Consider the following 14,558-nt stretch of genomic DNA (forward strand, 5'->3'; position numbering starts at 1 on the left):
TTTTTAGTAGCATGTTGTTTAGTCTCCATGTATTTGTTTTTCTCTCATTTCTTTTTTTTTTCCTAGTTTCATGCCATTATGGTCAGAAAAGGTGCTTGAAATAATTTCTATTCTCTTACATTTGTTGAGGCTTATTTAATGCCCTAGTATGTGGTCAGTCCTAGAGAATGTTCCATGTGCACTTGAAAAGAATGTGTATTCTGTTTTTTGGACGCAATGTCCTGAAAATATCAATTAAGTCTAATTGTTCTATTGTATCATTTAGGATCTCTGTTGCTTTATTTATTTTCTGTCTTGAAGCAATGCCCATTGATGTGAGTAGGGTGTTAAAGTCTCCTGTTATTATTGTATTCCCATAATTTTCTCCCTTTATGTCTGTTAGTATTTGTTTTATGCATTTGGGTGCTCCTATAATGGGTGCATATATGTTGACAAATGTAATATCCTCTTCTTGTATTGATCCTTTTATCATTATATTGTGTCTTTCTTTATCTTTCTTTCTACCCTTTGCTTTGAAGACTATTTTGTCTGATATGAGTATTTTGACCCCTGCTTTCTTGTTTTTTCTGTTTTCATGAAATATCTTTTTACATCCCCTCACTTTCAGTCTGTGTGTGTCTTTAGCCCTGAAGTGACTCTCTTATAGGGAGCATATTGTAGGATCTTTTTTTTTTTTTTTTTTTTCTTAAATCCAATATGCCACTCCATGTCTTTTGATTGGAGCATTTAGAACACTGACATTTAAGGTAATTACTGATAGATATGTATTTGTTGCCATTTTAAACCTTTTTTTCCCATTGATTTTATATTTCTTATTTGTCCCTTTCTTTTTCTTTTTCTTTTGTGGTTTGATCATTTTCTTTTGTATTATTTTTGTGTTCTCTTCTTTTTGGTTTTTGTGAGTCTATTGTATGTTTTTGATTTGTGGTTACCCTGTTTTTCAATTATGTTAACCCCTTCCTGTATCTATATCTGCTTTAGACTGGTAGTCATATAGGCTCAAACACATTGTGGGGAAAAAAATCTATGTTTTGTTACTCTCATCTCCAATATTTTATGATTTTGATGTCTTCTTTTACATCTTTATGTTCATCCTTTTGCTGTTCATTGTGGTTATCATCACTTTCATAGAAAGTTTTTTGAGTTTTTTTTAATCTGTGTACTGGTTTATTTAAGTGATTTACTTTCCAATTGTTATTTCCTCTTTCCTATAGATTCCTGCTTCTTTTTTATTTATAGAAGACCTTTAATATTTCCTTTAGGATAGATTTAGTATTGCTGTAATCTTTTAGTTTTTGCTTGTCTGAGAAATTCTTTATCTCTCCTTCTATTCTAGATTATAATCTTGCTGGGTAGAGTATTCTAGGTTGCAGACTTTTCCCTTTCAGGACTTTAATAAATCTTGCCACTCCCTTCTGGCGTGCAATGTTTCTGCAAAGAAATCAGCTGATAGCCTTATGGGGGTTCCCTTTTAATTAACTCTTTGTTTTTCTCCTTTCTTGTTACTCGTATTCTTACCATTTTTCTTTTCCTTAATAGCTTTTTGCCTTAATAATTCATTGTCATTAATGATTTTTGTGTTCTCCCAAGCATAGTTATAGCAGAAGGGCAATTAAAACCTTGGGCATGACTGTCAGTGTTTTTTTCCCTTAACTCCAGGTCTGTAGTCTGTTCTAAATTAGAACCAGTCTTGCATTCTAAAATATATTGGCCTAGAACATTTTATCACAGGCATTTTTTTTTTTTTTTGATATCCCAGACATTCTTGAATGGGAAAAAATTGGGGGCTAGTTAAATAACTTATGGTACACATATAAAACAGAATATTATACAACCATTTAGAAGAAAGACAGATATACAGTGACTCCTATGTCAGGACTTCCAAGAGAATAAAAGCAAGAAGCAAAATAGTGTATATAATATGCATCATGAACATATATTACAATTTGAAAAACAAATGGATCTACTGGATGTACATTTATAATATATATATGGTACATATATGTACCATACACACACACACACACACACACACACACACCAGGCATTGTTTCTAGAGTCTTTTTCTTCTAACTCCCGCTGAATATCATGAGGCCTTCACTGTGGTAGGCGGCTTGGTGCAGAAGAAAGAACTTGAATCAGAATTAGAAGCTCTGTATGCAAGTCTCAGCTTTGGCATTTATTGACCATATAATCTTGGATAAGTACTCAAACCTCTCTTTGTCTCAGTTTACCTCACAAAGATAAAACCTTATTTTAATGAAAGACAGTGTGTCCTAGTTAGTCAAGTCATGGGATTTGAGGCTGCAAACCTAAGTCTAAGGTTTTGCTCTGTTAGTTCTTGGCTTTGTGTCCTTGACAAGCGACAAGCTATTTACACTTAATTTTCATAATTTATAACATGAGGATAATGTCTATCTCCTAGCAGTGAAAATGAAGATACTGAGGTTCAGAAAGTTTAAATGATTTGTTTAGAGACATAAGATTGTTACAGACAGAAAAGACTAAAGCTGTTGTCTGCTTAATTTTAATAACCTATTCATGAGTATATTTTCAAACAGAATTTCCTTGATAGCAATATAAAAAGATAAGCACACACATAAATTTTCTTAAATTGCTCTTGATTAACATGAATATTGTAGTTATAATTATATAACTTAAAAGAATCTTACATACTTTGGGGATTTAGAGTATGTTGACTTTAGAGTTACTTATTAACATTTAACGTCCTTAAAAGCAGTGAAAGCTTGAAACATCATATCATTCATTTTTATGACACATTTTCCCATATCTTTAAAATGAAGTATTATTTAGCAAAATAATTTGAAAATTAAAATACATAGGATTTAATTTTGCATTGGATTCTTGTGGAAGATAGGGTTTTGGAGGTAACCCTCAGGATAACTAAAGATAAATAGCACAACATGGACTGGAAATTAATAACTTGAAATATTTTAGCTTTGGTCAAGAGTGTATGTCCCTTTCCATGCATTCTTTAATTTCAATTTGTTTTGGAATATTTGAAATAACTAATATTTGCTTTCCTCAAATTAAAACAGTACAACAAACACTATATAATAAACATGACTGTGGCTGGAGAACACCAGCAATTCAGTCAATTTGGCTAAGAAACTGTACACTAATTCATACAAATGGTTATCTTGAAGAAGTCACATTTAGAGCATGAATGTAAAATGCATCCAGTGCCAAACCCAAATTTAAGGCTACCAAATAGTTTTGTTGTTTAAATTTTCCCTTTGCCCCACTACCATCACATTCAATTAGTAAGTTTATTTTATCAGGATGAACTTACACCTCATCCTTACTATCTAAAAGATACATTTTCATAAACATAAACATCAGTCAGAAATCAAAGTTAGATTATGGAAAGTCCTTTGAACAAAGACAGGAAACTAAAGGGAATAGATGACAGTGCCATATGCCCATAATTAATAAAAAAAAAGTTTGAAAGCCTAATTGGTAGAAAAACATAATTCAATAGGATTATTAAAGATCAGAGTAGAAAAAAGTCTTAGACAGTACAATGTAGTAAACTATAAAAGGAATTCTTTCCATTCAGGTGAAAGATGTTTTAAGTAAAAGACTATGAAATGCAATAAACAGCACTACAGGATGGTCCATAGACATTTATTTAAGGCCCAAGTAAATAACCATAATACATTCCTTACTTCCAAGCTCTACCCAGAATTTAGAAACTTATATTTGAGAAAACATTTCAAGATCTAGTGAGCATTCTTGGTCATTGAGTTAGAACATGTTCTTAACTACTGAACCTATGCAATAATTAATGATAAAATGTAGATCAAGAATATCTATTTATTGAATCAAAGACATATCAAGTTTACTTTTATTTGTTAAGCAAATATAAATGAAATAAAGCCACACATTAAAGGGTTGTTAGCAGTGGGTTTTGGTTTTTTACAGGCTTGCTGGGTAAAGATCCGAATTTGATGATGCTTGATAGTACTGTTTACCCTCTATCACCTATTCAGTTCACAACTCCTAGAATAAACATGTCTTGAATATCCGAAGTAATTGTGAAGTGAAGGAGTTACATAATTTTCAGAAATAACAAGGCAATATACATGGCATTCTGTGGTTTCAGCAAACATACTCATAAATTTCTCCAAAAGTAGATAAAAAGCATTCTGATTGTGATTTATAAAGATGCTTTCCACAGCATTCTTTACTTCCTTTGTCAAATTTGTTGCGACTGTCATATGTTTTTTAATATTATCAATAGAATAAACTTAAATGTAATTATTGGATGTTACGCCTTCCAGGATAATGTCTTCAAATGTGGAACTTCAAATGAAGACTTAAAGAAGGGCATGTAAGAGTCCCATGGACAATAATTTGTTTACACAAAGACTTAAGCAATCAGATTTGAAGGCATTCATATTATCACAATAGGCAAACTACCAGAAGTTATTAACAGATGTCCCAAGCCATTCTCTGAGGCTATCTGTTATAGCTTTGTTATAGCCTTGATAACCTTGTTATCAAGGTTTAAAAAAAAAAATCAAAGGGAGAATTATTTTCAATTTTTAAAGAGTAATAGATATTTCCTCAAAACATTAATATGTACCAAGTATTGCATCACTATAACTGTATAGAGACAAAACTCATTCAAAGGTTCACTTAAAATGGGTACATTTTATTATATACAAATTTCCTCAAAATAAAGTTGCATTTAAAAAGTTTATAGGGATTATAGAAGCACTGTGAATAAGAATCTAAGACCTACCCATATTTGGTGGTCAGGGTCATGAACTCCTCCCAGATTCAGCTGTAAAGACTTTTACAAACATGCTTTCCTCAAGCTAACCCATCATCAATTCTGATTCAGTATATACCAAACTTGTGTGGTCATAAAAAGGCCTGTGTAATTGTTAAACACATAGATTTCAGGGTCCACACATAGATTTTAAGACCTATCAAATCTGCATGTTTAACATCTATACCACATGATTCCTAGAATTTGCTCATTTGAGAAATAGGGCTTTTGTTTCTCCAGTCCTTCTTAATAATCATTTTTCTACTCAGTTTTTCAAGTGAAATTCTTCCAGCTCAAATTTCTATTACTCTGTGAATTGTTCAAAGCTTTATGGACCTCTGCTTTCCAGAATTCCAGATATTATGGTATGCACTGACAACATCCTAATCAGGAATTCAAAAAAGAACAAATTCAATAAAAGACTAAAGATCTCCTACTTTGGTTCATTACATCAGGTAATGAAGTGAAAGAAAAGAAGAATATGGCATTGGCTTCCAATGTCACCTTCCTAGGTATAACAGCAATAAAGCTATGCACTTTGCTCAAAAACAAAGAAAAAGCTTCAAGCATTTTGAAAGCGATTTAATTTACTAATTTAAAAAGGGAACTGTAGGATGCCAAGCAAATACTGATTTTGAGTCCAAAGGAATGCATTATAATACCCACTTGTTTTGGTTATAAACACTTATTGAGGTTAAATGTACAGTGAATATAGCTCTCTTTGAATAATGTGGCCTCACTAATTTTAACTATTTTTGTCATCTTCACAAATTCTGAATTACTGAATCATTTCAATTATGGTTACAGAAAGTTGTCCAAGCTGAGTACAGATGCTGACAAATGCCTGAAATTTCTGAACTCAGAATAGGAATGACCAGAGAAGCAGCCTCCTGGTTTGTTATCAGCAAGGCTTATTTATGTTTTACTAAAATAGCAGTCCTTAAAGAAGGCACATAAGAATCACTTGGAATACCCACAAAAAACAGACCCCTGAACCTGCCCCAGAAATAATGGATCCAAATCTTAAAGGCAGTGGCCCAAGTATCTGTATTTCAACTAGATTCCTAGGCAATTCATATGCTGAAACAGTTTGGGGAATCTCTTTACATTTTAAGAACTCTAAACCTGTTCAAGACAGGATTCTTCTGCTATCACTGAAGTCACAAGGACTATGTTATGACCCAGAAGCACAGATGGATCTGTGTGAGTGTTATGTTGATTTTCTATAAAATCATTTCTTCCAAAGTAAACAAATAATAAGAGAATCATCAGAAAATCTTCCTCAGAACCATCTGACATTGATTTTTGGCTACAACTTTGTGGCTACTCATTAACGCCACAAACTGAAAGAAGAGATAAATTTTTCCTTGAATGACATAATTGCTAAAGCATCGTCACTCGTTAGTCAACTGTTAAATATATATATTGTGTGTATATATATATATTCCTCCTTCTCTCCCTTCCTCCTCTCCATCTGTCCACACACAGAAGCAGTTTTTCAAGACTATTTCCTAGCTGGCAAAACTGAGTTGGTAGTAAGGAAGAGGAGGGGTCTTACATATGTAAGAACAGTGATGCAAAATTTTTAAATTTTAACATCATCACAAATATTGAGGAAACTGGGAAAAAGAGACCAGATAAGTAAGAAGTAACAATACACCATTTTGTTGAGATCTCTTTGTTCTTTATCTGTCTATACATAATATTCTGTTTCCTGCCTACCACGGCTCTCTTTCTTCTCTCTTCCTGAATCCTGACTTTTCATCCTACTTTACCACTTTTCTCATTTTTGCATTTATTAATCCATATGTAGTATGATCATTTTATCTTCAGGTGAACAGTTTATCAAATTTTTACAGTATGTACTTTAAGTATTTTGGAGGACAAGATTTGACATAAAACTGATTCCACTTAATAACAAGCCATATTATAACAGCATTTACCTCCACTTGTTTTAAATTGATCTTTCTCCGGTACAAAAATCCTATGATAATCAGCCATAAAAATGATTAGATAGGACACATAATTAGGGGTCAGCTTTTCCGCACATGGCTGGAAACACGTGCTTTTATGAGGCACATGCGTTAATTAAAACACAAGATTCAGAATACAAATACATTTGGCATATAAATCTATCTGTCAAACTTAGCAAAGGGAAAGAAATATTTCATTCATTTAATTTATTCTTGTCTTTTAAAAAGAAATACTTTTGACAATGGCTGATAAAGAAGAGCAACTAGCACTGGTTTACATAGAAATTGATGCTCTGTGAAGCCATTTACTAAACAGCACCTTGATTGCCTGAGTCAATGCATCTTATACAGAGAGGTTTCCAGGAAGCACGGAGAGGGTCTAGCAGAATATTTATGCAGTGCCATTTTAAAATAGGCTAAATAATTTGTTAACATGGCTTTTCTTTAACAACATTTTAAAAACAGAATGCTTTTAAAATTGAATAATCATTTTAGCAAGGTGAATCCTTCAGAGATAACAGAAAAAAACTTGAAGAGACGCAATTAAAATTATGACAAAGCACTATTAACATTTGAGCACATATTCCAGTATGAATGCTTCTAAGATACAATTTTGAAAAAAATTTACATATTAAAGCTGTTATTGCTTAGACAATGCCATTTCATAAAATTATAAACTTTTTCTTACGCTCATTTTATTTATTTTTAAATCTTAGATAATGACTTTTAGCTCCATGTTTATTCATTTGTTATTAAAATTATAAAATTACTTTCTCATCCACAATGGTTTTAGTCTCCAGTTTTAATTTTGATATTCTCTTCAGTCTCAGAAAATATATACGTATGTACAATATAAGTAGTAGGTATGTATGTGTGTATATGTAATAGGTATACAGGTATATGTAACTAGATAAAGTAATTATATAGGTATGTATATATGTATAGTAGGCATATAAAGATTACAGGGTGGTGCGTGTATGTGTGTGTGTGTGTGTGTGTGTGTGTGAATGTGTTGATAGGGACTTTGTTTTGACTCCATATCCTAGTATAATGTAAGTTCTCAATAAGTAGGTGATGAGTGACTTAAGTTCCAAAATTTAGTATTAAACTTTAACTGTAAAATCTTTATATATTCTTGAAAATAAACTATTCAACTTCAACTATTCAAGTGCGGCTATTTCAGCTATACTTAAATATAAACGTTCCCTTTGAATCTCATGCCACACGCTTTACCATTTTCTTGGATGAATTTTTATATTTTAAATATACTCTAAAAATTTACTAGTTAATTAACACCCCTAATGAATTTTACTCTCTAAAAATCAAAACAGATACCTCTCTGTTATATGTTTTTTTTTTTTCCATGTTTGACTTTTTATTTATTTTTCTGGTTGAAGTATACTTGATTTACAGTGTTTCAGATGTACAGCAAAGTGATTCAGTTCTATTATAGATTCAGATTATTTGCCATTATAGGTTATTACAAGATAGTGAATATAGTGCTCTGTGCCATACAGTAGGTCCTGGTTGTTTATCTATTTTATATATAGTAGTGTGTAATCTGTTAATTCCTAATTTATTTCTCACCCTTTTTTCCCCTTTGGTAACCATAAGTTTTTTTTTTTTTTTCTATGTCTGTGAGTCTATTTTTGTTTCATAAATAAGTTCACTTGTTTCACATTTTAGATTCCACATAAAAATGATATCATAAGATATTTGTCTTTGTCTGGCTTACTTCACTTAGTATGATAAACTCTAGGTCCATCCATGTTGCTGCCAATGGCATTATTTCATTCTTTTCTATGACTGAATAGTATTCCATTGTATATATGTACCATGTCTTCTTTTTTTTTTTTTTTTTTTTTTTTTTTTAAATTTTTTTTTTATAGCTACTTTATTTATTTATTTATTTATTTTTGGCTGTGTTGGGTCTTCGGTTCGTGCGAGGGCTTTCTCTGGTTACGGCAAGTGGGGGCCACTCTTCATCGCGGTGCGGGGACCGCTCTTCATCGCGGTGCGCGGGCCTTTCACTATCGCGGCCCCTCCCGTTGCGGGGCACAGGCTCCAGACGCGCAGGCTCAGTAGCTGTGGCTCACGGGCCCAGCTGCTCCGTGGCATGTGGGATCTTCCCAGACCAGGGCTCGAACCCGTGTCCCCTGCATTAGCAGGCAGATTCTCAACCACTGCGCCACCAGGGAAGCCCACCATGTCTTCTTTATTCATCTCTTGATGGGCATTTAGGTTGCTTCCATGTCCTGGCTATTGCAAATAGTGCTGCTATGAACATTGAGGTTCATGTATCTTTTCGAATTAGAGTTTTCTCTGGAAATATGCCCAGAAGTGGGATTGATGGATCATACGGTAACTCTATTTTTAGTTTTTTTAAGGAATCCCCCATGTTTGACTTATGTATAATCATTCTTTATCTGTAGGCAGAGTGGTACCTATACTGTTTTCTCTTCTTGCTGTGGCCCTGGGAGACTTTTCTTTCTTCCTTTATCTACCCTTCCCTTCTCATCTGTTCCCTCCCTTTCTTCCTTCCTCCCCTCCCTCCCTGGTTATCTACCTCCTTACCTTTCTTCCTCTTTTCATTTTTTTTTTTTTTTCCTTTATTGGAGTATAATTGCCTTACAATGGTGTGTTAGTTTCTGCTTTATAACAAAGTGAATCAGCTATACGTATACATATATCCCCATATCTCGTCCCTCTTGCATCTCCCGCCCTCCCACCCTCCCTATCCCACCCCTCTAGGTGGTCACAAAACACCGAGCTGGTCTCCCTGTGCTATGCGGCTGCTTCCCACTAGCTATCGGTTTCACATTTGGTAGTGTATATATGTCCCTGCCACTTTCTCACTTTGTCACAGCTTACCCTTCCCCCTCCCCATATCCTCAAGTCCATTCGCTAGTAGGTCTGCATCTTTATTCCCATCCTGCCCCTAGGTTCTTCATGACCTTTTTTTTTTTTTTTTTTTTTTAGATTCCATATATATGTGTTAGCATACAGTATTTGTTTTCCTCTTTCTGACTTACTTCACTCTGTATGACAGACTCTAGGTCCATCCACCTCACTACAAAAACTCAATTTTGTTTCTTTTTATGGCTGAGTAATAATCCATTGTATATATGTGCCACATCTTCTTTACCCATTCATATGTCGATGGACACTTAGGTTGCTTCTGTTATATGTTTTTATTCAAATTTTTGATTTATATATTTTCCTTTAGCTCCAGTTTAAAATAATGTAAGATGTATCAGATCCACTACAATCCAGCTTCCACAACCTGAATATATTTTCAAGTCACTGCACAATAAGGATTACCTACCTACTAACTATCTATTATATAATCTAAGTTAAAATACGTCATAACAGGACATTCCTTTTTCTAACTTCAAGGTAATCCATCATGAACATCCATCCTTCAAACTGTCCTTCATATGTTATTTTTCACAGGATATTATACATAGACCATCAAATTGTAAAACTGTCAGTCAGGTAAAACATTTTTAAAAGAAATCTTCATGCATATAATGGTAATATGATATGAAACAAAAATGATATAAAACTAATAAATGTGATTCATTTATTCAAAAAAATAAAAAAGCATGCTCCCAGGCATTTCTCTAGGAAGCAAGAATAACAAATAAGACAGATATGATCCATGTTTTGATGGAAATTAGTCTATTTAATAAGAATATGACATTATTTACGTAATGATACAACACTCTTATCCATATTCCATCTTGAGATAGAGGTGTTTTAAATTAGCTAAACAGGCTTCCCTGGTGGTGCAGTGGTTGAGAATCTGCCTGTCAATGCAGGGGACACCGGTTCGAGCCCTGGTCTGGGGAGATCCCACATGCCGCGGAGCAACTAGGCCCATGAGCCACAAGTACTGAACCTGCGCGTCTGGAGCTTGTGCTCCGCAACAAGAGAGGCCGCGATAGTGAGAGGCCCGTGCACCGCGATGAAGAGTGGCCCCCGCTTGCCACAACTAGAGAAAGCCCTTGCACAGAAACGAAGACCCAACACAGCCAAAAAGAATTAAATAAATAAATAAAATAAATTAGCTAAACATTCACAGAATTTACCTGGATTGAAATAGATGTAAAGATATTACTAAGTATCAATATACACTAAGATTTTACTACGTAATATATTAAGATTTTACTAAGGTATCTTCTAGCTTTACCTTTTTATGTGTCAGTGATTCTACATGATCTCAAATTCCTGCCCTCAGCACCTGGAGACCAGGCTACTGATCAATACTAACCTCACCATCTCCCCTCCTGCCATCAGAAGATACTATCTTTGCTAAATACCAAGGAATGTTATAAATCTCTCTAAACAATTGCTCCTATACTGCCTTGTTTCACTTCTCCCCTAATCCTCACAAAGTCTTCCTTTCATGCTAATAAACTTCCAAGTTCCTCAATATTGTTAAACTACTGGCAAAACAGAAACCCTGAGAGAATCTCACTGACTGTCTACTCTGTGTCTAAACTGGGAATGCAGAAGACTGCTGGAGAAGTTCATTTGTCCAGCCTGGATCGGGGTGACACCTAAAGTTATGCACGTCACTCTCAAATTCCAGAGTGCCCCAAGTCACAACCAGTCCCTCTTCTAAGGACATATTCAGAAGCCCCACTGGAATGGGAATAATTCTACCATCTCCAAGCTTAACTGTCTGTAAGGATGCTCCACCAGTCTTCTATTTGACAACTTCTTTGTCCCTCACTCAACTTCTATGTAATCCTAAATGCAATGAGAAAACATTAAGTGGTTTTAGACAGGGGAGTAATAGAATCAGGTTTGAATTTTAGAAAACCCTCTAGATGCATGTAAGCGGATACACTGAATAGTATGCAGCTGAAGGTTATGGTGGTAATTCAAGAGAAGGATGTTTGCTTGGCTCTAGATAGTGACCGTGAGCACGAAGAAAAGAGCCAGATCTGAAGTAGGACACAAAGTCCTTGCTGTGACCTAAAAGCTGAAGCCGGTATGGCTAGAGAATTTTTTCTCTTGCCCTAAAGAAAGTTACCTTTTAGCCGAGTGTTACGGCAAACAAAAAAGTAAAAAATATCTACCTTAGAAAGTGAGTAGTGGTTTGAACAAAGAAAAAGTAAATAAAGAAAGGGGCATGGATCGAAAGGGTGGGGATAATGGTTGTACAACGAAATATTCTGGTCAGATGATGCCACTTTGAGAACAGGTGATTTAAGCAACACTTCGAAGGCAGTGAGAGAGCGAGTCACAGGCATATCAGGGGCAAACGCCGCAGGCAGAGGGACCGGAGGCGACAGAGAACCTAAGGGAGAGCGCTTACCCAGTGTGGGAGGAACAGCCGGAGCACGAGAGAGCTCTGCGGAGAAACTGCACGGAGCTGCTGCACTCTACTCCGCATCCTCGCTCCCCACCATCCCCGCTCGCCTCCCTTCCGGGGACTGGCCGGAGTCAGGAGGGCGCACACGTACCAGCCCCGGGGCGCCAACATCTTTGACCTCCGATTGGGTACCGGGGCCCCTGAGTTCCCGCCTCCCGCTTCTGGCGCCTGCGGGGCCTCCTTCCCTGCTGTCCTGGGGCCGGTGTTGAGGTGACTGTGACCGGCAGCTGTGGAGGAAAAGGGACTGGTGAGGTTGGAGGTAGGCCTGTTGTCCACGCGGGGTCCCTGCGGTGCCGATAGAGCTGAGGATGGGAGGGCGAGGCGTTGGCTCCCGGCTCCTCAGGACCCGGCCTTTCCTGAGGAGGAAGCTGGCGCGGCCAGAGCTGCGCGAAGGAGGTGAACGTGGGGCTTGGCCTGCAGGACCTTGCAGACGATTATAGGGTTTCGGCTTTTCCTTGAGACGAGTAGGAGCCACTCAGTTCTGAGCAGAGAAGTAACACAAACGACCTAACTTCTGTTTAGTGAGGCTTTCCGGCTGTTGTGTGGAGAATAAATGGTCGGGTATCGCTTATAGAAGTGGAGACATCTGTCGCGAGAACTGAGCGGCGTGGTGGTGGTTTGTCCCAGGATCGTAGTAATGACAGTGGTGAGAAGTGGATTTTGGAGATAGAGAGGTAGATATAGATAGAGATTTTTATAACTGGGAGAGGCAACAGGAAAGAAACAACAGTCTGTTCATGTGCTTCATTCTCTTGAAGCCCCCTGTCTGACACCAGTTCTCAAGGAAGATGAGCATTCCATAACCACGTTCTCTTCTGTGTGCTTGTGTTGTTTTCCTTGTTGATGATGTTAACCGAACCAAGTAGAGTCAAGCCTCAACTTTGAAGAGAATGAAATATATTTATGTTCATTTGGCTTTCTTCTCAGTCACAACATCCAATTGCAAGGCCCCGGGAAACCAGCAGAGACCTGGATGGCGTAAAGTCAAACATAGCAGGAATAGCCTGGCTCAGATTAAGGCTGTGTTCCTTCTACGTTGTTGTTTTATGGATTCCAGTGCGTTCAGTCTCTGGGAGGAGGGTTGAAAACCCATAGTCAAAATGTTTTACTGTTTTGAATGGTTTAGTGATTATCATTTATTTTGACATTTCAATAGGGGAAATGTGTGATTTTTATATTTATCAAAAGTGGACACAGCTTTATAAAAGATGAAGAAATATTTTAACAGAGGATTATGCATTATTTGGTGTTATCTGATTGTTTTCATTCTTCCATCCAATGTAAAGATTTAAGACCCTTTATAATCATTTATGTGTTGCGATTGCTTTTTTTTTTTTTTTTTAAATATAGTGGGAGTGACTTTGTTTCACTTGAAAGAAGAAACTTTTGGTGGTGGAGTGGGTGTCAGGGAAGGGAAGGAGAGAGCTAGGGATTTGTTGCTTATTTACACTTTTTAGTTTTAAATTATTATAGATTCACATGTAAGTTGTAAGAAATAATACAGAAATACTTCATGTATTCTTTACCTAGTTTCCCTCAATGGTAACATCTTGAAAAAATTATAGTACAGTATCACAACCAAGATTTTGATATTGATACAAGTTGCAGAACATTTCCATAGCAACAGGGATCCCTCATGTTATTCTTTTATAGCCACACCCAATTCACTCCCAGTTGCCACCTTCTTCTAATTCCCAGCAACCACTCATCTGTTCTCCATTTATATAATTTTGTCATGTCAAGAATGTTATATAAATGGGATCATAGAGTAAGGTACTTTTTAGGGTTGGCTTTTTTCACTCAGTATAATTCTGGAGATTTATCCAAGTTGTGTGTGTTAGTAGTTTGTTCTTTTTTATTCCGAGTAATTTTGCATGGTATCAATATACCACAGTTCCTTTAACTGTTCACCAGTTGGACATCTGGGTTGTTTCCAGTGCTGGGCTATTACTAATAAAGCTGGTATAAATATTTATATATAGGTTTTTGTGTGAACATAAATTTTCATTTCTCTGGGATAAATGCCCAAGAGTGCAATTTCTGAGATATGGTAGTTGCATGTTTAGTTTTATAAAAACTGCAGAACTTTTTGGGAGTGACTGTGCTATTTTACATTCTCATCAGCAATGTGTGAGTGATCCCGTTTCTCTGAATCCTTTACCAGCATTTGGTGCTGTCATTTTTTTTTTTATTTTAGGCATTCTGGTAAATAATATCTCATGGTTTTAATTTACATTTCTCAAATGATGTTGAACATGCATATGCTTATTTGTCATCTGTATGTCCTCATTAGTGAAATGTCTCTTCCTTTGCCCATTTTCTAACTGGATTTATTATTATTATTATTATTATTAGGTTTTGAGACCTCTTCATACATTCATTCCAAATATTGTACTTGGCCTTT

The sequence above is a fragment of the Balaenoptera acutorostrata genome, chromosome 4 (genome assembly GCF_949987535.1).
Source record: "Balaenoptera acutorostrata chromosome 4, mBalAcu1.1, whole genome shotgun sequence".
Lineage (NCBI taxonomy): Eukaryota > Metazoa > Chordata > Mammalia > Artiodactyla > Balaenopteridae > Balaenoptera > Balaenoptera acutorostrata.